Below are 24,863 nucleotides of genomic sequence, written 5' to 3'. Positions count from 1 at the left end.
GGAGCCCGATGGGTTACAGTCCATGGGGTCGCAGAGTCAGACGTGACTGAACAACTGAGTACACAGCGCTAAATGCTTGCCTTCTCTTTATCAAAGTACCTTCCAAACCCACTTCATTCCCCCCTTCTCTTTTTGTCCTTGAATCTGTCATGTGTGTGTGTGTGCGTTCAGTTGTACAATCCCATGGACTGTAGACTGCTAGGCTTCTCTGTCCATGGAAATTTCCAAGCAAGAATACTAGAGTGTGTTGCCATTTTCTACTCTAGGGGATATTCCTGATCCAGAGATTGAACCCACAGCTCTTACATCTCCTGCATTGGCAGGTGGATTTTTTACCATTGTGCTAGCAGGGAAGCCCTTAAACCAGTAGATTTACTAAAATAGGGGTTAGTAGATGTTGTGGGCTTCCTTGGTAGATCATCTGGTAAAGAATCTGCCTGCAATGCAGGAGATCCCAGTTCAATTCCTGGGTCAGGAAGATCCCCTGGAGAAGGGATAGGCTACCCAATTCCTGTATACTTGGGCTTCCTTGGTGGCTCACACAGTAAAGAATCTACCTGTAATGCAGGGGACCTAGGTTCGATCCCTGGGTTGGAAAGACCTCCTGGAGGAGAGCATGGCAACCCACTCCAGTAATCTTGCCTGGAGAATCCCCATGGACAGAGAGAGGAGCCTGGTGAGCTACAGTCCATGGGGTGGTAAAGAGTTGGAAACGACTGAGTGACTAAGTACACATATATATGTTTTAACACAGAGTTAAAGTAAAAAATAACATGTACTTATGTCTTTCTCCTAAAACATTCATAACAGAAAGAACTATAAAGAGAATCATAAATGCCATCTCTTCTCAGATGACTTAGTGTTAAAGAATCCACCTGCCAAAGCAGGAAATGCAGGTTTGATCCCTGGGTCAGGAAGATTCCCTGGAGAAGGAATTGGCAACTCCAGTATTATTTTCCGGGAAATCCCATGGACAGAAGAGCCTGATGGGTTACAGTCCACGGTGTTACAAAAGAGTCAGACACAACTTAGCAACTAAACAACAACAACAACAACAACAACAAAACACTCATTAACATCAGACTGAAGAGATGGCATACTTGAAGACTTATCTACTTAAGAAGCAGATCATTGGAGCTTTGTTTTTCTTACAAGGGGACAAACGTTAGTACTATTTCAGTATCTAGCAAAGTAGATATAATCATTTCATTTAAAGCTCTGTTCTTGATTTTTCAAAAATAAACTTTCAAATTTAGAGCAGTTTTATATTTACAAAAAGTTGAGAAGATAGTGCAGAGAGTTACTATATTCCTGACATTAGTTTCCCCTTTCCCTGACATCTTGGGACTTCCATGTAGCTCAGGTGGTAAAGAATCTGCCTGCGATGCAGGAGTCCCAGTTCACTCCCTGGGTCAGGAAAATCCTCTGGAGAAGGGAATGGCAACCCACTTCAGTATTCTTGCCTGGAGAATTCCATGGACAGAGGAGCCTGGCAGGATACAGTCCATGGGTTCACAGAGTTGGACATGACTGAGTGACTAACACTCCACTTCTGACATCTTACATATTATGGTACATTCATCACAACTAAAGAACCTAAATTGTTATTATCTCAAGTCTATAGTTTATCCAAATTTCTTTGGTTTTTATCTAATATCTTTTTCTATTTCCAGGATTCCATCCAAGATAGCATTTTGCATATAGTAATTCTTTAGGCCTTTCTTGGCTGTGATTATTTCTAAGATTTTTCTTGTTTTGATAACCAAAATCAAAATCACATATATTTCTCATATGTATTCTCCCAGAAGTTTTATATTTTTTGCATCTTACATTTAGATTCATGATCCATTTTGAATTAATTTTCTGTTTTGTCTATGTCTAGGTTTTGTTGTTGTTGTTGTTATTGTTGTTTGGTTTGCTTGTTTGTTTTGCATATGGATGTCCAGAATTTCAGCTCAATTTGTAGAAAAAAATTATTCTTTCTCAATCAAATCAAATCAAATGGGCTTCCCTGGTGGCTCAGATGGAAAAGTCCATGGATGGAGGAGCCTGGTAGGCTATAGTCCATGGGGTTGCAAAGAGTTGGACAGGACTGAGCAACTTCACTTTTCTCAATCAAATTGTCTTTGTGTCTTTGTCAAAATCAGTTGACTATATAACTATGAGCCTGTTTCTGGGTTGTCTATTCTGCTTCATTGATCTGTATTTCTATTTTATCACCAGTACCAAAGCTCTTGAGGTAACTTAATAGAAATGAGGGAAGAAGGGAGAGAGAGCTTACAAAGAAGTATTTTGTACAAGCATAGAGGCTGTCTAGTCCCAGAATCTATAGGGTGAGTAGATAAGCTGGAAGCCCAAGAAAGCCAATGGTCTAGTTCCAATTTAAGTCTGAAGACCTGAGAATTAGAACATCAAACAGTGTAGTTCCCATCTAGAAGCCAGCTCAAGACTCAGAAAGAGCCAATATTTCAGTTCAAATCTGAAGGCAGGAAAACGCCTATGTCCCAAACTATCAGGCATGAAGAATTCTTTCCTACTCAGGATAGGGTCAACTTTTGTCTTCTATTTGGGCCTTCAACTATTTGAATGAAGCTCACTCACATAGTTGCCCTTCCTGGTGGCTCAGACAGTAAAGAATCCACCTGCAATAGGGGAGACTTGGGTTCAATCCCTGGGTTGGGAAGATTCCCTGGAGGAGAGCACTGCAATCCACTCCAGTATTCTTCCCTGGAGAATTCCCATGGACAGAGGAGCCTGGCAGGCTACAATCCATGAGGTGGCAAAGAGTCAGACATAACTGAGTGACTAAGCACACACACACATAAACACACACACACACACACACACACATTATAAAGGGTAATTTGATGAACTTAGTCTACCAATTTAAATGTTCAGTTCAGTCGCTCAGTCATGTTCGACTCTTTGTGACCCCATGGACTGCAACACACCAGGCTTCCCTGTCCATCACAAGTTTCCACTTACTCAAACTCATGTCCATCGAATCAGTGATGCCATCCAACTACCTCATCCTCTGAAGAACTGTACAAAAAAGATCTTCACAACCCAGATAATCACGATGGTGTGATCACCGACCTAGAGCCAGACACCCTGGAGTGTGAAGTCAAATGGGCCTTAGAAAGCATCACTACGAACAAAGCTAGTGGAGGTGATGGAATTCCAGTTGAGCTATTTCAAATCCTGAAAGATGATGCTGTGAAAGTGCTGCACTAAATATGCCAGCAAATTTGGAAAACTCACCAGTGGCCACAGGACTGGAAAAAGTCAATTTTCAGTCTAATCCCAAAGAAAGGCTATGCCAAAGAATGTTCAAACTACCGCACAATTGCACTCATCTCACATGCTAGTAAAGTAATGTCCAAATTCTTCAAGCCAGGCTTCAGCAATATGTGAACCCTGAACATCCAGATTTCAAGCTGGTTTTAGAAAAGGCAGAGGAACCAGAGATCAAATTGCCAACATCTGCTGGATCATGGAAAAAGCAAGAGAGTTCCAGAAAAACATCTATTTCTGCTTTATTGACTATGCCAAAGCCTCTGACTGTGTGGATCACAATAAACTGTGGAAAATTCGGAAAGAGATGGGAATACCAGACCACCTGACCTGCCTCTTGAGAAATCTGTATGCAGGTCAGAAAGCAACAGTTAGAACTGGACATGGAACAACAGACTGGTTCCAAATAGGAAAAGGAGTTCGTCAAGGCTGTATATTGTCACCCTGCTTATTTAACTCCTATGCAGAGTACATCATGAGAAACGCTGGACTGGAAGAAACATAAGCTGGAATCAAGATTGCCGGGAGAAATATCAATCACCTCAGATATGCAGATGACACCACCCTTATGGCAGAAAGTAAAGAGGAACTAAAAAGCCTCTTGATGAAAGTGAAAGTGGAGAGTGCAAAAGTTGGCTTAAAGCTCAACATTCAGAAAACGAAATCATGGCATCCGGTCCCATCACTTCATGGGAAATAGATGGGGAAACAGTGTCAGACTTTATTTTTCTGGGCTCCAAAATCACTGCAGATGGCGACTGCAGCCATGAAATTAAAAGACGCTTACTCCTTGGAAGGAAAGTTATGGCCAACCTAGATAGCATATTCAAAAGCAGAGACATTACTTTGCCAACAAAGGTCCGTCTAGTCAAGGCTATGGTTTTTCCTGTGGTCATGTATGGATGTGAGAGTTGGACTGTGAAGAAAGCTGAGCACTGAAGAATTGATGCTTTTGAACTGTGGTTTTGGAGAAGACTCTTGAGAGTCCCTTGGACTGCAAGGAGATCCAACCAGTCCATCCTAAAGGAGATCAGCCCTGGGTGTTCCTTGGAAGGAATGATGCTAAAGCTGAAGCTCCAGTACTTTGGCCACCTCATGCGAAGAGTTGACTCATTGGAAAAGACTCTGATGCTGGGAGGGATTGGGGGCAGGAGGAGAAGGGGACGACAGAGGACGAGATAGCTGGATGGCATCACTGACTCGATGGTCGTGAGTCTGAGTGAACTCCGGGAGTTGGTGATGGACAGGGAGGCCTGGCGTGCTGCAATTCATGGCGTCGCAAAGGGTCGGACACGACTGAGTGACTGAACTGAACTGAACTGAACTGATGTCCCCTTCTCCTCATGCCTTCAATCTTTCCCAGCATCAGGGTCTTTTCTAGTGAGTCAGTTCTTCGCATCAGGTGGCCAAGTTATTGGAGTTTCAGCTTCAGCATTAGTCCTTCCAATGATTATTCAGGACTGATTTAAATGTTAGCCTCATCTGAAAACCCCCTTCACAGAATGTTTGATCAAATATCTGGGCATCTTGTGGCCCAGTCAAGTTGACACATAAAATTTGACACTGCACTTTTATTTCTCTCTTTTGTCGTATTGCACTCTCCCGGAATCCCAGTACAATGTTGAATCATTGTGGTGAGAAAGGACAACCTTGCCCTGTTTCCCTATCTTAGGGAGAAAGTGGCCAATTGCTAACCACTAAGTATGTTGTCAGCTGTAGGGTTTTTGTGGGTGCTCTTTATCATTTGAGATAGTTCTTCGATATTCCTCATTTTCTGAGAGGATTTTTATTGTTGTATTTGGTCATGAATTGATACTTGCTTTTGTCAAATTTTTTTCTGCACTTGATGGTATAATCACATTATTTTTGTTTGATGTGATAGATTACATTGATAAATTTTTTGAATGTTGAGCCAGTCTTATTCATCTACAATAAATCTCATTGACTTTTGGTATATAATTTTCTTAGCTATATTTCCTGATAATTTCTTAAGGATATACTTTGCATATACTTTCATAAGAGTTATTGGTCATTGGTTTTTATTTCTTGTAATGTTTCTGGTTTCCATATTACAAATTCTGTAAGTTTTTAACTTCATGTATTTTGATACTCTTTTGTTAGGCATATACACATTTAAGATTATGTGTCTTATTGGAGAAATGGGCCTTTTATAATTATGCAATGTTTCTCTTTATTCTTGATAATCTTCATCATTCAGAACTTTATCAAGTAACATAGCTATTTCTGATTTCTTTTCACTAGTTTTATTATGATAGATCTGTTCTTTTATTTTTAACCTATCTGAATCTTTATAATTATATTGGATTTCTTATAAATAACATAACTCTGTTTTGTTAATTATTTTCAGAATATTTTTTCTATTTTAAAACAATTTATCATTATTTAAACTTGTAGTATTCTTAACCTACAAAATAATACCTAAATGGAAAGTAGTAGTAGCCAAAAATAAAGTAAGAATTACTTAGGCTATAAGAATACATTTAGAAGGGCTGCAATACCCTCTTTGATATTTTAAAATTCAAATTTACTCTGCTGTTCATTTTAATTCCTCTCATGGCATTTGATTTTTTGTAATTAGTTTTTAATATGCTTCCAAAGATATCTGGGGTAAAATCAGGATTATAATTGCTTCTAGCTGACATCAAATTAAAAGAACTTATTGAAATAATTTCCTTTATGGTTATATTAGAAATGTAGCTACAACTATAGTGAATAATTTTATTAATTTTCTTCTATTGTAGATTGATGATGAGATGTCTTTATAGATGATCAGATGTTAGTAAAATTTAATGGGTGCTTACAACAGGTTTGTAATCAGGTAGGCAAAGTTTCAAATTCTTATTATGTCAGGTGCCTGTTAGATGACTATGAGCACATTATTTAACATGTCTAAATTGCAAATATCAACTAATATAGGATTCAAAAAAATAAGGTACAGACTCAGAGGGATCTAGGTTCTTGACCATGCTCTACCATTTATTAGCTATACAAATTAAGTCCACTTACTTAATTTTCCTGAGTTTATTTTCTCATCTGTTAAGTGATATATCACAACTAAGTGACAGTGATTTTTAATTAAATGCATTTTATATTATACTACCAATTAAATATAAATTAAAAGGTGCCTAAGTGGTCATGTATGGATGTGAGAGTTGGACTGTGAAGAAAGCTGAGTGCCGAAGAATTGACGCTTTTGAACTGTGGTGTTGGAGAAGACTCTTGAGAGTCCCTTGGACTGCAAGGAGATCCAACCAGTCCATTGTGAAGGAGATCAGCTCCGGGATTTCTTTGGCAGGAATGATGCTAAAGCTGAAACTCCAATACTTTGGCCACCTCATGCTGAGTTGACTCACTGGAAAAGACTCTGATGCTGGGAGGGATTGGGGGCAGGAGGAGAAGGGGACAACAGAGGATGAGATGGCTGGATGGCATGACTGACTCTGTGGACGTGAGTCTGAGTGAACTCTGAGAGTTGGTGATGGATAGGGAGGCCTGGCATGCTGCGATTCATGGGGTTGCAAAGAGTCGGACACGACTGAGCGACTGAACTGAAGAATGCTTAATACAATATAGCTCCTAAATAAAAATTAAGCTCGTTTTTAATTCTAGAATTAGAAATAATTAAGATTACATGATTTTTGAGCTTTTCTCAGCCTTTTATGGTTTTTTGTTTCTTTCTCTATGTAAGACTTTTCTCACTAACATCTCTCTGAAAATCTCATTTTCCCTTGCCAGGAGATTAAAAAACAGAAAAATAAATATGTTACATTTACTGAAAAAAGAAGATTCTGAGCGAAGGATAAAATGCTCTGATTAAGGGCCAAATATATGAACTATCACACTTGAATTTTGTGACTTCTGCTACAAATGATCTGCTATTCAGAGATAAACTCTTTTCTTTTTGGTCATGTACTAGACAATGGTATTTGTTAATAGTTCTGAGTTTCTTGTAGATGAGCTATTATTGTAAATGATGACATGGAAATAAGCATTTGCAGTAGAAGAAATGCAATTTCTAAGTCTGCTCTGCTGTGTCTATGTCAAATTTCCTATTTTTGTTTTAATTTATCAAAAATAGGAAATTTTTAATTTGCTGTTAAAATGAGCAACTTTATTGCTAATTTATTACACTTTCTATCTTGGATTTCAGGAATCCATATTTTAAAGGGTTATATGTTCTTCTACTTCTGCTCATGAAAGAAGACCTGCTGAGGGACATGTTCTTCCACAATAAGCAAATGTACAACTAAACAAAATACATAAAATAACAGTCTTCAGATATTATTAAAAAAAAAAAACAGTGTAAGACTGTGATAACTAAGAGAAGGGAAATTAATAAGAATTAGCCTTTAATAATCTCAACTAACAGCCTGAAGACATTTTCTGTGTCACAGTGTTGGGAGGGCTAACTAAACAGGCCCTAGTGATCCTAATGTGTTGAGAAGTCAGAAAGCATAATTTACAAGGAAAAAGGTAGCTAGCTTGTGTGATGCTGGATATGTAAGAGGAAAGAACTGCCCACAGAAAGATAGCAAGCTCTGGCTCTTTGCCTGAGAAATGATCTGCGTATGTGTGAAAAGATCACTTCCGAAATCAGGAGAAAGAACCAGCCAAGAGAAGCAGCCCCCAAACTGTCCCAGACCTCACACAGACCTGGGAATATTTGGTGTTCCTTCGAGAAAAAGTAGAGATTACTCATAACATACAGAACATTTGATAGAATACTCAAAAACACCTTGCCCTAGTAGTTGAGCTAAGTTAGACTACTCCGGGATTGTAACAAAAGCTTGCTTCAAAAGGATCAGACTGATCCACTGTTATTTAATGAACCAGAACAAAATCCAACATTCTTCAAAGAAAGTAAAAAAAAAAAAAAAAGAAAATCCAGCAATCAACAGTGTAATTAAAAGGTATGCAAGAAACAAAAAAATAAAATTCACAGCTAAGGAAAATTTGAAAAAAGGAAACAGATACCAGAATGAAGTCTAGAGAACTCATCATCAGCATAGCTATACCATAGGAATATTAAAAAGATTCTTTATGTATTTTAGATCTACAAAGGGGATATGATGTAGTAATGGCAAATATGTAAATAAATCTAACATATTTTTCTTTTCATTTTTTTCAGTTTCATCTCTGAAAAGATAATTGTTTAAAGCTGATATAATAACAATATGTTATGAACTTTATAATATATCAAAGGAGATAAGTAAATGGAAGTATATTGTTGTAAGATGTTATACATTAAGTGGCATTATGTTATCTAAGAATAGACTAATAGATTAAAGAGGTATGCTGTAAAGCTTGAGAAACTACAGAATAATAAAACAAAGAAGTACAGCTGATAAAGCTAAAGCAGAGATAAAATCATGAATATCTATTTATATAAAAGGCATAGACAGAGAAAAAAATGGCAGTGAATAAATTGAACAAACAAAAAGCAGAAAAATCATGTTGGTAAATATAATAAATGTAAATAGTCTGAACACTCCAATGAAAAGGCAGAGAATATTCACATTGGGTAAAGTGGCAAGATCCAATTTGATGTTAAGTAAAAGAAGCCAGACACAAAATATTATACAATCTATGATTTAATTTATATAAACTTATATAAATGGCAAAATTTTAGTGACAGAAAAAAACAGCCATGTTTGCTAGAAACTGGAAGTGAGGAGATAAAATTGATTTCAGTTGAATTTGACTGCAGTTTAGAAAGGAATGGCAACCCACTCCAGTATCCTTGCCTGGAGAATCCCATGAACAGAAAAGTCTGGTAGGCTACAGTCCATGGGGTCGCAAAGTGTTGGACATGACTGAACGACTCACACACACACACACACACACAGAAGATTATGTAAATCTTCTGTATCTTAATTGTGGGAGTGATTGTAAAACTATTTGTATTTGGTAAAATTTATCAAATTGAGAACTTAAAGTGAGCAAATTTTAGTATATGACATTTATAATTCAATAAAAATGAATTTAAAAGAGTTTATGAATATTCACATTTAGAAATCAGGAATGGTTTCTTTTTTTTAATTTTTTATTAATAATTTTATTGGTGTATAGTTGATTATAATGTGTCAGTTTCTTCTATACAGCAAACAGAAGCAATTACAAATATATACAAATATTGAGTCTCTTTTAGATTCTTTTCTCATATAGTTCATCACAGGGTATTGAGTAGAGTCCCCTGTGCTATACAGTAGGTCCTTATTAGTTATCTATATGTATTATTCCTCATGTTGTACAATATATTTTGGTACAATTTTTACACCTGCTAGTTTGTACCTTATGATCTCCTATCCCTATATTTCTCCTCACCACTTCCCTTTCCTCATTTTTCACCACTAGTTTGCTCTCTGTATCTGTGTCTGTGTCTTTTTGTTATATTCATTAATTTGTTTTATTTTTTTAGATTTCACTTATAAGTGATAGCATACAGTATTTATCTTTCTCTGACTTATTTCATTCAGCATAATGTTCTCCAAGTCCCTCCTTGTTGCCACAAATGGCTAAATGTCATTTCTTTTTATAGCAGAGTAGTATTCCACCCCGTCGTCTTTATTCATTAGTTGAAGGGTACTTAGGTTGCATTCATATCTCAGCACTTGTAAATAATGCCGTTATAAACATTCGGGTGCATGTTGGTCTTCAAATCAGTTTTTTGGTTTTTTTTGGGGGGGTGGCAGGTATATAACCAGGAGTGAAATTGCTGGGTCATATGTTATCTCTAGTTTTAGCTTTTTGAGAAACATCCATACTGTTTTCCACGGTGGCTGCACCAGTTCACAATGCCACCAACAGCATACAAGGGATCCCATTTTTGCACATCTTCTCCAACTCTATTCATTTGTGTTCTTTCTAATTTTTTTTTTAATTTACTTTCTTTATTTTTGGCTATTCTGGGAATGGTTTCTAAGGAGACTTTCTTTCTGCTAGATTCTTTTAGTTTTCAGATTTTTATATTTAGTTGTGGATTTGAAGAGGATGAAGAGATTATCAAAGTATTCAGTTCATATAGGTATTCAGTAAATTATTCTTAATAATTTCTAAAGTTGAATACTCAAAATGGGCAAATTTGACATAAGGAATCAAGTCAGTATTAGCACAATATATTTTAAAATCTAAAATGTCTTGAACATTTTGCCTTTGTGATTTCTCATTTTACCTTTCCAAAATTATGCTCCCTTCTGATTAGCTGGCAGAATAAAACCAATGGCAGCTCCATTGGTCACAGTGAGATTCAAAACCATTGCATAGTAGAGCAGGTCATTTGGAAGAAGCTTCTTTATATTGTGTGTGTTCGTCACTCAGTCGTGTCAGACTCTTTGCGACCCCGTGGACTGTGGTCTGCCAGGCTCCTCTCCATGGAATTCTCCAGGGAAGAATACTGGAGTGGGTAGCCTTTCCCTTCTCCAGATCTTCCTGACCCAGATATTGAACCCAGGTGTCTTGCATTGCAGGCAGATTCTTTACTGTCTAAGCCACCAGGGAAGCCCACTTTTTATTCTGCAAGCTAATAAATGTATTCTTTTCAGAGTTGTTTTCCTATTGCCTGAGAAATTTCACAAGGATAGTTTATAATCATTAGATTCTATTCTAATGCCAATAGGTTAGCATACATTCGTTGTTAGTTAATATTGTGTGTTAACATCCCTATTATGTAAGTAATATAATTTTTTAAAAGGAGATGAAACTTGTAAAACATTAAGAGTGGCTTGAGCTAGTGTTTGAGTAAGCAACAAGAGTATTTTAAGAACTTGGACCAAAGATTTACACATGTGTATAGATGGTAAAAATGAGACCCTTTAGCAAATGGGATTTAATTGTAGGTGGAGTTGTTTTATGACATTTCTTTTAGCTATTTGCTGCTTATTGTGAAACTAATAATGATGAGAAATTTGAATTTTATCCATAAAGAAATCAGAAACAGGAAATGCAAGCTTATGTCACAAGTGACTAGGTTCTCTCTGGTAATTTAAGGTCCTGGAATTCACTTAAACTAAGATAAATTGTCAGAAGTGTCCCCCTGGGTGTCCATTAGAGCTTTATGGCAGATTTAGGGACTTGGAATAGCTTCATTCTGGACCCAGGAGGCCTGAGTGTCTCTTTGATCAATTATTGTACTTCCATTAAAATATTTTTACTTTACTGTGGGGGCATCTTGATCACTCTGCATCTTGCTTCAGCTGTCAGATCATCTAACTCTTTTATTTGAAAGGTTATATCACTCCTCTCTGCTAATGTGTTCAGTGTTTAAGGAGTCCAACTCACAGCTGATACAAATTTTTCCTGCTGGACTAAGAATCTACTTCACTTTGCAGTGAAAGCTGTTCATCATAAAATATCCTAGTGAGGTTCATAGGCTAGCCTCTTATACAGTTTGGATGATAGAGTAACATAAATAGTAGCCTTGATAGCTCAGCTATGTTAACAAAATTCTATGATAATGAAAGTTCTTGATATATAACATAATAGTATATTGTAACTTTGTAGTATTTCTTTGCAATTCAATTTTGAACTGAAGAGTCTTCATTGAAAATGGTTAATCACCCAAAAGATTGTTAACTGTAGGTAGCAAATCTTTTGTTCCTTGAGTATATACTGAACTGGTTATTTAAAAACCATATCATACAATGAAATGAATGCTCATACCTCTCTATATTAAAGACATGAAAATTAATTAGACATCTGAAAGATACTTTGATTTCTTGAAATATGCTATATATGTGTGTGTGTGTGTATAGTATTACTTTAATAATGTTAATAATATATTTCCTTATCCTTTTTTAAAATTTATTTATTTTAATTGAAGGCTAATTACCTTACAATATTGTAGTGGTTTTTGCCATACATTGACATGAATCAGCTATGGGTTTACATGTATTCCCCATCCTGAACCCCTCTCCCACCTCCCTCCCCATCCCATCCCTCTGGGTCATCCCAGTGCACCAGCCCTGAGCACCCTGTCTCATGCATCGAACCTGGACTGGCGATCTGTTTCACATATGATAATATACATGTTTCAATGTTATTCTCTCAGATCATCCCACCCTTGGCTTCTCCTACAGAGTCCAAAAGACTGTTCTATACACCTGTGTCTCTTTTGCTGTCTCGTATATTTCCTTATCCTTAAATGGAAGTTCTTCTTTGTTACTTAGCATAGTCGCTTTTATTTCTAATTTCTAGTTCTTTCATTTGTTTTGTGTTTTAATAGCACTTATATACAGGTTTCAGTGTTTAATTAAAAAATTGGATTCTTATTGATATGTATTAATTGGTTCTGGTTTTAATACTCATATATATATATTAATTGGATTCCCATTGGTTTGTATTAATTGGTTCATAAGCCAAGCTAGTGGAATATACTCTAATATAGAAAAGAAAGATCAGGTTAACATCTTTGTCTTGCAAGTTGGTGGCATATAAACATCCCAGCCTTAGAGAAAATTTCTTGTGTCATTTAATGTGTAGTTAGTTGGCACAGATTTATGTCAAGCAATCAAAGAAGTCAAGTTTCATATATACCTGTATTCCATTATTTTCAATAGCATCAAATATACTCAAAAGTTTATAATCATTATAATACTATATGTGAGAGTTGGACTATAAAGAAAGCTGAGCACTGAAGAACTGATGCTTTTGAACTGTGGTGTTGGAGAAGACTCTTGAGAGTCCCTTGGACTGCAAGGAGATCCAACCAGTCCATCCTAAAGGAGATCAGCCCTGGGTGTTCATTGGAAGGACTGATTTTGAAGCTGAAACTCCAGTACTTTGGCCACCTGATGCGAAGAACTGACTAATTTGGAAAGACCCTGATGCTGGAAAAGATTGAGGGCAGGAGGAGAAGAGGACGACAGAGGATGAGATGGTTGGATGGCATCACGGACTCAATGGCCATGGGTTTGGGTGGAATCCGGGAGTTGGTGATGGACAGGGAGGCCTGGTGTGCTGTGGTTCATGGGGTCTCAGAGTCGGACATGACTGAGCAACTGAACTGAACTGAATGCTATATAGTATAGGACAATAGTAATGATAAGAAATGAGATATTTGTAAATATTATGATAATAAAATCAGAGGAGGAAGCAATAGGCTTTCAACTTAAACTAACCACCACTCCAAGTTACTAAGAGGACAGAGCAATGCTTGAATGTTGAATGACAATCAACCTGATGCATAAGTATCATAATAGTATTAATTATAATTTAAGATTTGTATTCATAACAGTTTGCTTTTCTATGTACCTTGAGCTCTATGTGTGTTTTTGAATAATTGTTTAACTTGAACAATTTGTGAATGCCGTATGTGGGCTTCCCAGTTGGAGCTAGTGGTAAAGAACTTGTCTGCCTGTGCAGGAGACATAAGAGACGTGGGTTCAATCCCTGGGTTGTGAAGATCCCCTGGAGGGGGGCATGGCCACCCACTCCAGTATTCTTGCCTGAAGAATATTGTGGACTGAGGAGCTGGACCGGTTACCATCTACGGTGTCTCAGAGTCGGACAGGACTGAAGCTGACTTAGTGTGCATGCACACACATCTCATATCTATTTTCTAAAATTCTCTAATTTTCTTTTTTACTGTATTTTCTTTTTGCTCTCTCTTGTGCTTATATAGATAAATATCAGGTTAGGTGTTTAGGTTTTGTATCAGTGTTCTGGGGTGGTCATAACAAAGTACCACAAATTACATTGATTAATATTTTAGAAATGTACTCTCTCATACTTATGGAGGCTAGAAGTCCACAATCTAGGTAGGTATTGGCAGTACTGTTTCCTGCTGGAGGTTCTGAGAGAGCATTTATTCTCTGCATCTCTTGTAGCATCTGATGACTGCCAGAGATCCTTGGCATTTCTTGGCTATAGACATATCACTTCATTCTCAGGCTCCATCTTCACTTAACATTCTCATCTCTGCGTGTCTGTGCCTCTTTTCTTACAAGGACACCAGTCATGTTGGATTCAGGGTCCACTTTAATCAAATATGATCTCATCTTAACTTGATTACATTAAAGTCCCTATTTCCAAATAACTCCACATTTAAGGGTACTGGGAGTTGGGCTTCAATATCTTTTTTGTGGGACACAATTCAAACCACAAGTGTTTACAGAATATGGATATAACCCAGATGCAGAGGGTTTTTGCATCTTACTTTCTTCATGGAAATCTTTTGATAGCAATTGTTATAGCTTTAATACATTTTTAAATGTTTGTATAATTTTAGTTATCGTAAAATTTTATTATATTAATTATAATAGTTACTTAAAAGAAGATAATTTTTATTCTTTTTAGTAATAATTCTTATTTAGTTTGTGGTGTAGAAGCTTGCAAATTTATTCATCTATTCATCACTGCTAGACATTCACTTTTTTTCCCAAGTTTTTGTGACTACAAACCAACTTCATTAAGTACCTTAGTACCTATGGTCTTACCAGCTGGTTCTTCTGTATCTGTGTAATAGATCCCTGGATGTGGGATCAGAAGGGAGATATTTTAAAACTTTCTAGTGTTACCAGGTTAGTTTACAAAGGAATAATAATTTATCTTTCCTTCAACAATTAATAAGCATAGGCCTTCTGTTGCATCTCTGATGGAATAGGTGTTGAAATTAAAAAAAAAAATCTTTAGGATCATGAGTATAAAGTGATATTTTATTGCTTTAAAATACATTTCCTCCATAATGGGTTTAACCCTATTTTCATATCTTTTGAGAGCATTTGATGAATGCCTCTTCCCTATCAATTCACATGAACCTGTGGATATGTTATCTCTAGCATCTGCCTTATAAAGATTTTTCTCAAAAATCTTTCTTTGCTGACTTGCCATAAAAATTTTTTTATAACTTTTATGACCAAGTATAAACTACTTTTTAAAATATAGGTTCTGGATTAATGGTTTTGGCTGAGCCTTCCCAGGAGACGCTGATCCGTCATCTCTTAGGTCAATTTTTTGTGGACCCTGATACTTGTCTTCCATATTCTTTCAGTGTTTATTTCTCATACTAATAGAACCCTTGGATTTTCATTGTGCCAATTACTACTTTGACAAGAGTGAGCTTGACAAGTTTCCTTATAGCCTTCGTGTGTCCTTGTTACTCAACTCTGTTAAAATACATGAAATGTGAGCAGAATGATGTCATGCCTCTTCCCTTGCTTTCTCTACACTGACAGGAATGTTTCTGAGTCATGTTGGACCATAAGGATGTGATCAATACCCAAGAATTTCAAAGTAGCTAGGTGGAAGGAAGGTTGACTCTTGGTATTGTGGAGCCATCATATGGGCCCCAGAAATAAGCTTCATGGAAATCTTCATGGAAATTGTGTTTAAACCACTGATATTTTAGGATTCAGGTATAGAGGACACATGTGTGCTAAGTCTCTTCAGTCATGTCCTACTCTGTGAAACCCTATGGACTGCACCCTGCCAGACTCCTTTGTTCTTGGAATTCTCTAGGAAAGGATACTGGAGTGGGCTGTCATGGCCTCTTCCAGGGGATTTTCCCAACCCAGGTATTGAATTTGTGTCTCTTGGGTTTCCTGCATTGGCATTGCCACTAGTGCCATCTGGGAAGCCCTATAGAGGCCACAACTACACTCAGAATAATATAGCCACCTAAGAAGCACATGTGTTCCATATTTAGATACTATGTTAACTGTCAGAGGATCTTTGGAGAGAGTAGCATTATTGGGGATTCCACTCACGCAAAAAGATTGATTTGCCTACATAATGGTCTGTTTGCAAAAATAAAATATTATTCCTATTATTTTCCAGCATATAGTTTAATGTCTCATTCATATTTCTGTATTTATTCAGACACCTAGTAATTATTTTTCTGAGGCAACACTAACAGAAGGCTAAAGAAGTTCAAATAATGATTTTACAAGAATTAATTGTAGGCTCAGAGTTAAATTTGATGTTTTCAGTGGTGGATGTGAGGTTTCCTGAGGCAGTAGGACAAATGAGTGTTTAATACCTGTTTGCTTTATTGAACAGCAGCCACTAGCTCTCTAAACTCTCTCCGCAATCTTATCTTCACACATTCTAAAAGTACTGTTTGATCTAAAAATATATATTTTATTTTCTTAAGTACCAATTCTTATACATGCCATTTTTATCAATATCAATCTTTTATACGGAAGCATTTAACTTAATAAAAGCTTAATAGGAAAAGTAATATTAAATGTGATGTTATCCTTTTCTTCCCCCCTCTGCTTTCACTAATGTATCTTTTTCATTCTAACCTTGCTGTGTTGGCTTTTTTCAGATTGCAACTTCAATCACCTTCTCACCTCCCTCCACATTTCCCTAACTATCTTTCCCACTTTTTCTAAGATCCCGAACTGAACTTGTTTCTTCCCCATGCAAGAGTAAATTATTTTCCTGTTCTCTTCAAGTTTCAGCTTGATGCATGCTTAGTCACACAGCTGTGTCTAAGTCTTTGCAACTCCATGGACTGTAGCCAACCAGGCTCCTCTGTCCATAAGATTCTCCAGGCAAGAATACTGGAGTGGGTTGCCATTTCCTCCTCCAGGGGATCTTCCTAACCCAGGGATCAGACCCACGTCTCTTGCATTTCCTGCAACGGCAGATTGATTCTTTACAGCTAAAGCCACCTGTGAAGCCTATAAAAGAGAAGCATTCTGTCACCACCTTGATTTTCTCAGAAATTCTGAAGAGGAACATTTCCCCTTTACTCAGAGTGGATAGAGCAGCTTATTCATGAACACCTTCAAGGTGAGACCGGGTCAACCTCTATTCCTTTTTCTGTTTCAGGGCTGGATTGAAACGGCCAGTGGGTGTACACCCATGGCGGATGCATGTTGATGTATGGCAAAACTAATACAATATTGTAAAGTAAAAAATAAATAAATAATTTTTTTAAAAAAAGAAAAGAAAAGGCCAGGGTTCCCTGCTCCTTAATGGTGAGGAGGAGTGAAGGCTGAGGATCTGGTTTTCAAGGGCAGATGGGTTGAGAGAGGCACATTCTATGATGCTTTCTGTCTGTTTGCAGCTGGGTTTGTGCACCAAATTGTCATCCTTCTTGGGGCTGGCAAAGTGTTTGCAAAATATTTGAATGTGTAGAACTGTTAGGGAGGTATAGAAAGCCTCAGCTTAATATCAGTCAAAACCACACTCAAGCCCACCAAATACATCAAAATCCATGCATTTTTTGAGTTATTAAACTCCACATATCTAGTGAGAAAGCTTATGCTCTCCTGAATTCCTGTATCTCTATATTCAATTGCTTAAACTGATGAGAGAGGAAAAAGGCGGCAAATTAGAGCTTCTTTGATGTGTTACAAGGTCCACTGACATCAGGTCCTGTATTTCTCTTCATCTCTTGGGACAATACTCTACCTTTCCATTTGCCCTAAGTTGACTAAAAAAATTATTCATAACATAAGATTGAGAGTTATGTTTATCTGGCAGAAATTCTTAAGACTTGAAGTCCAGGAGGCAACATCTCAAATAACCCTGAAAGAACTCCTCCAAGGAGTCGTGAATAAAAGTCAGTTTACACAAGAGTTTTACAACAAAGGGCAGGTAGTCTTAATGTCAATAGATTATTGTTAATTAAAAAAAAATCAGATATCACAAGTTAGATAATTTAGTACTTTTCTTTGCATGGAAAGATGTCAGTCTGTGCTCATTGAAATCATTCTTTTGATATGTACCTCCTTTAGTGGTTCAAACAGTAAAGAAATGCCTGCCATGCAGGAAACCTGGGTTTGATCCCTGGATCAGGAAGATCCCCTGGAGGAGGAAATGGCAACCCATTCCAATATCCTTGCCTGGAGAATTCCATGGATAGAGGGAGCCTGGCAGGCTACAGTCCATGGGGTTGCAAAGAGTCAGACACGACTGAGTGACTAACGCACTTTTCAGCTATCTGGGGCATGTATTCTGTGTTTTCATATCCTAAGTTCCCTTATGACTTACCAGCTCACGATCCAGTGGTGGCTGCAATCTCTGATGACTGTGACATCCTATGTTTCCGGATATAGTAGGCAATGCTCCATTTCTCACCTGTGATGCAAGAGAGATAAAAGTGTAGATGAATCTTCCAAGAAATGAAGGAAAGTGGAATAAAGAGAGAACAAAAGGAGGGAAAATAAAAAACAGAGCAGAAAAAAACAGCAAAAAAGTGAGAATGATAACTTGAACATAATTTTTTTTAAGGATTCTTGACAAGACTCTCTGGATCTGGAAAGTAGAAGCCACTTTTATCTCTGATGCTGAAAATTCAGCTTCTCTATGCACTGGTGCAGAACTGAATCTTGGAGACAGAGTTCTGAGTGAAGTAGAAAAAGATAGCTTTATTGTTTTGCCAGGGAAAGGAGAACACAGTGGCTTCCTTCCTTGAGAAATTATGTGTTCCACCCCAGGAGGATTTGATGAGGAGTCTTAAAACAATACCTTAAGGATGGGGTTGCTGATGACATTAGGGTGTGTGGTAGTATGGTGAATTAGTTAATATTAATGTAGTGTGTACTTGAAATTTACTTTGAGAGTAAATCTCATACACACAGCAAAGAAATGAAGTGATACATATGTTAATTAACTTGATTATGGTAATAATTTTACAATGTATATATGTCAAAATATCATGTTGCATAACTTAAACATAATGAATTTTTATTTGTCAATAATACCTCAGTAAAACTGGACAAAGAATACACACACTTATTCATTCCATTTATATTTATTTAATGCTTACATTATATTAGTCATTATTCTGGGGACTTAACCAAGTGCTACATTTCTCAAATTCTCACTAGTAGAGTTTCCCTGCCTCTGCCATCTGTTTTAGGCTGATAATTTTGTGAAATACAATGGGTACAAGTGAAAAAGCTGACTCAGCATTCAAAAAACGAAGACCATGGCATCTGGTCCCGTCACTTCATGGCAAACAGATGGGGAAACAATGGAAACAGTGAGAGACTATTTTGGGGGGATCCAAAATTACTGCAGATGGTGACTGCAGCCATGAAATTAAAAGACGCTTGCTCCTTGAAAGAAAAGCTATGAACAATCTAGACAACATATTAAAAAGCAGAGACATTACTTTGTTGACAAAGGTCCGTCTAGTTACAGCTATGGTTTTTCTAGTAGTCATGTATGGATGTGAGAGTTGGACCATAAAGAAAGCTGAGTGCTGAAGAATTGATGTTTTTGGAGTTGAGAATGTTGAGGTGTCGGAGAAGACTCTTGAGAGTTCCTTGGACTGCAAGGAAATCAAACCAGTCAATCCTAAAGGATTGAATATTCATTGGAAGTCCTGAATATTCATTGGAAGGACTGATACTGAAGCAGAAACTCCAATACTTTGGCCACCTGATGTGAAGGGGATGACAGAGGATGAGATGGTTGGATGGCATCACTGACTCAATGGACATGAGTTTGAGCAAGCTCCAGGAGGTGGTGATGGACAGGGAAGCCTGGTGTGCTACAGTCCATGGGGTTGCAAAGAGCTCGACATGACTGAATAACTAAACTTAACTGATTCTTAGTTACTGCAACCTTATCAATTTGCTATTAAAGTTTCTAAATACTGATGTTCAACTTCCATACTTTGGTAGATCAGTAATAATAATTTACATAAGGTCAAAACATCAGTCCATACTTTGAGTTGCACTGTAGAGGAGATATGAAATAATAATGCAGAAGCTCTGAACTTCATTCCAGTATCTGCTGCTCTTCTCGCTGTTTAATCATGTCTGAATCTTTTGCTATTCCATGAACTGTAGCCACCAGGCTCCTCTGACCTTAGGATTTCCCAGACAAGAATACTGGAGTGAGTTGCCATTTCCTTCTCCAGGGGATTTTTTGACCCAGGGATTGAAGCCACATCTCATGTACTGCAGGCAGATTCTTTACTGCTGGGCTACCAGGAAGCCCTCATTCCAGTAGAGAATTTATAAAAAAAATAAATTGAAATGTAACACCAGTATCATGAAACATTACAAAAGTCTTAAATAGTATAAAATATATTGGTCTATAGTGTACTAACAGAAACCAATTTTAAGCAAGAAGAAAAATCACTACAAGTTGAAGTCCAAAATTGCTACTAATGGTTTCTTTCAAGGATAGGGATTAATTAGGTGGGGAGGCATTGAGAGGAGGATGTTGGTAATGGTTCTCTTCACTTTTGACCTTTTTACAGCCTTTAATTTGTTAAAAATTCTGTGCTCTATTACTTAAACAAATTCCTTAATTAATTTTAAAATTATAATTTAATAATATAATAAAAGTATATATTTCTTTAATGTCTAAGATCATGTTGTGAAAGTGCTGCATTCAATATGCTAGCAAATTTGGAAAACTCAGCAGTGGCCACAGGACTGGAAAAGGTCAGTTTTCATTCCAATCCCAAAGAAAGGCAATGCCAAAGAATGCTCAAACTACAACACAATAGCACTCATCTCACATGCTAGTAAAGTAATGCTCAAAATTCTCCAAGCCAGGCTTCAGCAATATGTTAACCATGAACTTCTAGATGTTCAAGCTGGTTTTAGAAAAGGCAGAGGAACCAGAGATCAAATTGCCAACATCTGCTGGATCATGGAAAAAGCAAGAGAGTTCCAGAAAAACATCTATTTCTGTTTTAGTGACTATGCCAAAGCCTCTGACTGTGTGGATCACAATAAACTGTGGAAAATTCTGAAAGAGATGGGAATACCAGACCACCTGACCTGCCTCTTGAGAAACCTGTATGCAGGTCAGGAAGCAACAGTTAGAACTGGACATGGAACAACAGACTGGTTTCAAAAAGGAAAAGGAGTACGTCAAGGCTGTTTATTGTCACCTTGCTTATTTAACTTATATGCAGAATACATCATGAGAAACACTGGGCTGGAGGAAGCACAAGCTGGAGTCAAGATTGCCAGGAGAAATATCAATAACCTCAGATATGCAGATGACACCACCCTTATGGCAGAAAGTGAAGAGGAACTAAAGAGCCTCTTGATGAAAGTGAAAGAGGAGAGTGAAAAAGTTGGCTTAAAGCTCAACATTCAGAAAACTAAGATCATAGCATCCTGTCCCATCACTTCATTGGAAATAGATGGGGAAACAGTGGAAACAGTGGCTGACATTATTTTTCTGGGCTCCAAAATCACTGCAGATGGTGACTGCAGCCATGAAATTAAAAGACGCTTACTCCTTGGAAGGGAAGTCATGACCAACCTAGACAGCATATTAAAAAACAGAGACATTACCTTGCCAACAAAGGTCTGTCTAGTCAAGGCTATGGTTTCTCCAGTGGTCATGTATGGATGTGAGAGTTGTACTATAAAGAAAGCTAAGCACTGAAGAATTGATGCTTTTGAACTGTGGTGTTGGAGAAGACTCTTGAGAGTCCCTTGGACTGCAAGGAGATCCAACAAGTTCATCCTAAAGGAGATCAATCCTGGGTGTTCATTGGAAGGACTGATGTTGAAGCTGAAACTCCAATACTTTGGCCACCTGATGCGAAGAGCTGACTCATTGGAAAAGACCCTGATATTGGGAAAGATTGAAGGCAGGAGGAGAAGGGGACGACAGAGGATGAGATGGTTGGATGGCATCACTGACTCGGGGGACATGGGTTTGGGTGGACTCTGGGAGTTGGTGATGGACAGGGAGGCCTGACATGCTGCGGTTCATGGGGTCGCAAAGAGTCAGACATGACTGAGTGACTGAACTGACTGATTGATTGACCTCTTAGTAAAAATATATTTTCAATTCTCTTTTAAATTATCAATAATTGTAATGACAAAGGGCTTTTCTGATAGTGCAGTTGGTAAAGAAGCCACCTGCAATGCGGGAGATCTTTGTTCAGTCCCTCGGTCGGGATCCCACTGGGGAAAGGATAGGCTACCCACTCCAGTAGCCTATTCTTGGGCTACTATTATTCTTTGGCTACTATTATTCTTGGGCTTCCCTAGTGGCTCAGATGGTAAAGAATCTGCTTGCAATGCAGGAGACCTGGGTTCAATCCCTGGGTTGGGAAGATCCCCTGGAGAAAGGAATGGCTACCCACTCCAGTATTCTGGCCTAGAGAATCCCATGGACTGTATGCGGTCACAAACAATCAGACACGCTGAACCACTTTCGCTGCCACTCTCAGTTTAATGACGAAACTATGAGCCTGAATGTATTTAATCTTTGCTCATATATGTTATACCTCCTGCTATTCTTACACCATGGAGAAGGCAATGGCACCCCACTCCAGTACTGTTGCCTGGAAAATCCCATGGATGGAGGAGCCTGGTAGGCTGCAGTCCATGGGGTCACAAAGAGTCGGACATGACTGAGTGACTTCCCTTTCACTTTTCACTTGCATGCGTTGGAGAAGGAAATGGCAACCCACTCCAGTGTTCTTGCCTGGAGAATCCCAGGGACGGGGGAGCCTGGTGGGCTGCCGTCTATGGGGTCGCACAGAGTCGGACATGACTGAAGTGACTTAGCAGCAGCAGCATTCTTACACTGTAGTGCGCCTGCAGGCTCACACACATATATACACAATTTATGTGATATATAATATTTATTCCAGTTGTTCTGCCATTGATTTTGTTTATTCAGTTTCAAAGAAGGTAGTTTAATTTAGATGTCCTAAGCATTTGTGGGAAAACATTTTTCCTTAACTGAGGACAACACAGCCATCCAAGTGAAAGTTAAATGATTTAAATATGGTGAGATTCATGCATGCTGTTTGACTTTTTTCATTCTGGCGAAGCCTAGTCATGTGTGTACCACATGAAAAGGTCAACTTGAACATGGACATGACAGGTTTTCAAGGGAAAATTCCAAAACTTACTCTTCAACTTTTCCAATTAGGAAGATTTTCAGACATCTAAGCATACGTTTCAAGAAAGTTAAAGTCCAAGAATCCCACTAACATGAAAAATACAGAAATCATAAAAAGACTTTCTGTGTCGTACTCTGGGTCCTTTACTCTGAAGATTCACAAGGATACACTTCGCCTCATGATATGCTGATGTCATTTTGTGGACACTTGGAAAGTAGATACAAATCTGAAGGGTATTAGAAGAAGTAAAGGCACTGGTCATTGTCGCAGGTTTTGCCTTTCATTAGAGACTAAGTGAATAAACTGACTCATTGAACAGATATTTCGGAACTGATCTTCTATCTGGGAGGTATGTCATGCAAAATGCCACATGTTGGAAGCATAATCATGCAGGTGATAAAGACTGTGGTTCTTCCCGTAAGTGTTGGCGGAGAGGTATATCAGGTGAATAAGTCTAGCACACAAGGTGGAGTATGTTATGAGCTGCAACGGATGTACCACGAAATCTAAGAAAAATTCAGATTAAAAATACATCAGCTGAGTTTAGGGCTTGAGGGTGCGTTTCACTAAAAACTCATCCCAACAGCAAGGTCAAATTCTCAAAGAAATGTGCCCATCCCCATGTTTTCAGACACACTGTGAATACACTGTGTTAAATTCTTTCCACAAAGAGTCAAGCTTCTTAACCGGAACAGACTGTTCTCAATTAAAGTGCTGTAATATATGATCTTAGGACCATTACAGGGGTAGTAGGTGTTGAGGTATTAAGCAGTCTTGTCTGGTGAGAGGTTTCTCAATCTAGTTCACATCCTGTATTGTAATCTCTCCTGATTCCTGGGCACATACCCAGGAAACAGCTTTGTATTGAAGCTGAGTGAGAAGACTGTGATGTGCCTCTTTCACTGACTGCCATCTTTTCAAAATCAGCAGAAAAAAAGCTCTTAACTCTTCTTTTATTTCTAATTGTCCATCAGTTCATTTTAGTTCAGTTCAGTAGCTCAGTCCTGTCTGACTCTTTGCGACCCCATGAACTACAGCACGCCAGGCCTCCCTGTCCATTACCAACTCCTTATGTCCATTGAGTTGGTGATGCCATCCAACCATCTCATCCTCTGTTGTCTCCTTCTCCTCCTGCCCTCAATCTTTCCAAATATCAGGGTCTTTTCCAATGAGTCAAATCTTTGCATCAGGTGGCCAAAGTATTGGAGTTTCAGCTTCAACATTAGTCCTTCCAATGAACACCCAGGACTAATCTCCTTTAGAATGGACTGGTTGGATCTCCTTGCAGTCCAAGGGACTCTCAAGAGTCTTCTCCAACATCACAGTTCAAAAGCATCAAATCTTCAGTGCTCAGCTTTCTTTATAGTCCAACTCTCACAACCATACATGACTACTGGAAAAATCATAGCCTTGACTAGACAGACCTTTGTTGACAAAGTAATGTCTCTGCTTTTTAATATGCTGTCTAGGTTGGTCATAACTTTTCTTCCAAGGAATAAGTGTCTTTTAATTTCATGGCTGCAATCACCATCTGCAGTGATTTTGGAGCCCAGAAAAATAAAGTCAGCCACTGTTTTCACTGTTTCCCCATCTATTTGCCGTGAAGTGATGGGACAGGATGCCATGATCTTAGTTTTATGAATGTTGAGCTTTAAGCCAATTTTTTCATTCTCCTCTTTCACCTTCATCAAGAGGCTTTTTAGTTCCTCTTCACTTTCTTCCATAAGGGTGGTGTCATCTGCATATCTAAAGTTACTGA

General features: G+C 38.0%; 1 pseudogene; it reads left to right on the top strand.

Annotated features, from left to right (window-relative positions):
- Positions 1–23,491: 23,491 nt before the first annotated feature.
- LOC147377755 (small ribosomal subunit protein eS4 pseudogene) overlaps positions 23,492–24,863 on the top strand; it is a 28,297-nt pseudogene continuing 26,925 nt past the window's right edge.

This window comes from Bos grunniens, chromosome 2, assembly GCF_055505025.1.
Source record: "Bos grunniens cultivar Pamir isolate PY7600 chromosome 2, Bosgru_T2T1.0, whole genome shotgun sequence".
Taxonomy (NCBI): domain Eukaryota; kingdom Metazoa; phylum Chordata; class Mammalia; order Artiodactyla; family Bovidae; genus Bos; species Bos grunniens.
The sequence above is the reverse complement of the archived record's forward strand: the minus strand, read 5'-3'. Positions and strand labels throughout refer to the sequence as shown.